Below are 2,036 nucleotides of genomic sequence, written 5' to 3'. Positions count from 1 at the left end.
TTGACGACAATTCACGAACAAGAAGAAACTCCTGAAAAATGATGCAATACACAATAATTACAAATGAATTTTTTTTTTTAATCAATCAAAGCTGAATAAAATTTTCTTAAATGAGTTTAAATATTTAAGTACGTTTTAACATTAACAATTATGAAAAGAGTGAAATTTAGAGTTAAAATTTGCTAAAATTAATTTTGCAATTTCTTTTGAATTATGTATGTGACCTTCGCAGGGTTCAAATGTCAAACGCTGGATAACAAAAATCAATTGGGCTGGCAAGGCTAAGATTAAAATAGCTTATTTGATCACAACAAAAATCGATCCGAGGCTTATAAATATTTACTTCGCTCAGGACGTTAAAAGACAAACAATTGAGCAGATTTTTGTTATTATCCTTCAAATCCATCACTAATTTATATCTTTTTTTTTTATTAGGCACACAGGGATAAAAATCAAATAGAATTAAAATTATTAAGTAAACTTACTCTGCAGTTTTTCTTCTTTCGCCGTCTTTTCTCTTCAAAACACTTGACACAAGACAAAAATCTTCCTGCCCTGGCCAAGGGTGTCGTCATAAAATTTCACTTTCGCATTTTAACTTCACTTAAATTTCACTAATTTTCACACAAACTCCAAGAAACAAAAGCGAGGCAAGCGAAATGAAACTCGACTCGATTGCCTCACCATTATAATCTCAAGGAGGGTTTTTTCCTACCTTTGGCTGGGGTGCAGTTGACTCCATCTGCAGGTCAAGTGAAGAAAGGGTCACTTACTTGTCCCTTGGCCAGGGCAACAACACAACCGAAAACTTTCGCTCACTCACGTGTGTCGAATATAAGTGTCTGGATCGGGAACAAAACACGTGTTGTTGTTTTGATGCGGCGCCCCCTCCCCATCCCACGCTTCCCAAATCTCATCCCCCTTCCACCATTCAAAATTTTATTATTTTTTTTCCTGTACTCATCCATGGCTTTTATAATACATAATAATGTGAATGCATAGTTCGTTCCTCAGTCACTAGTTCGAAAACACTCGCATCAATTTCGGAACTTGTTTTTCCTCTAGAGGGAAAATAAGAAAGTAAAAAATGTCCAGCTCTTCAATCATTTATTCATTGGTGAGAAAAATATGAAGGAGACGAACGAGTGTGGATGAATTTACATTTTAATATATTATGTGACCTTCAGCACAACATGGTCCCTGTAAAGGTATTTTATAATTTTTAGAGTTCTCAGAGACACTCTAGGTTCATTTGTAGTGAATTAAGATTTATTTACTATTTTAATTTAATTTTTGCATAATAGTTTTTTTATTTTATTATAAGCATGAATTTGTGTTAAACTCTCTTTTCCTGCTTGATTGATATTTTCTGTATTTAATTAATTGGTTCGTTTAATTTTATTATTCAAAGAATTTTATGTTTAGAAAGCTTTTTTTATTATTTAGACATATCTTCCCAGAGTAAGTTTTTAAAATTTTTTCATTCAACTGGTAAAGCTTGACTATAATTGAAACTCGAATATTAAAAATAAATATAATTATTGTTTATTCTTTATTAAAATTGAATTTTGTCATGGGCTTGTAATTTAATTATTTTCCTTCAAATACAATCCTCAATTATCTACAGCTGAGGTTGTGTGTAAATAATTTCTTCAATGTTTTAGAGAGTTTAGAATGACAAACATTGCTCTTTATTTGCTTCGTTTAAATTAAATAATAACCTCTTTACATTCCTATTTTAATTTTAAGATAATTTTTGTTAAATAAAAGTGTAAAAAATGCGTAATGCACAAGTTTGATTGCTTGAAAAAACCTGAAAACAAGCAAAGCGCAGCAGGGGTCACATTAGATGACGCTCAATCAAAGCCTTCTCATGTCCTGTCATTATACAATTTATTCTGAGCAGCGATAAGACTCGAGAAAGGGGTTCACTCTCATTTGTCAGACTGTGTAAGAGTTAAATTTAGACGCGCAGACACCAGAGGGGGCAAATATAATTTTCGCGCGAGCTATTTTTAATTTTCAGCTAATCAGTT

This window comes from Neocloeon triangulifer, unplaced genomic scaffold (genome assembly GCF_031216515.1).
Source record: "Neocloeon triangulifer isolate White Clay Creek 2 clone unplaced genomic scaffold, ASM3121651v1 ptg000005l, whole genome shotgun sequence".
Taxonomy (NCBI): Eukaryota; Metazoa; Arthropoda; class Insecta; order Ephemeroptera; family Baetidae; genus Neocloeon; species Neocloeon triangulifer.
Note: the sequence above shows the minus strand (reverse complement) of the source record.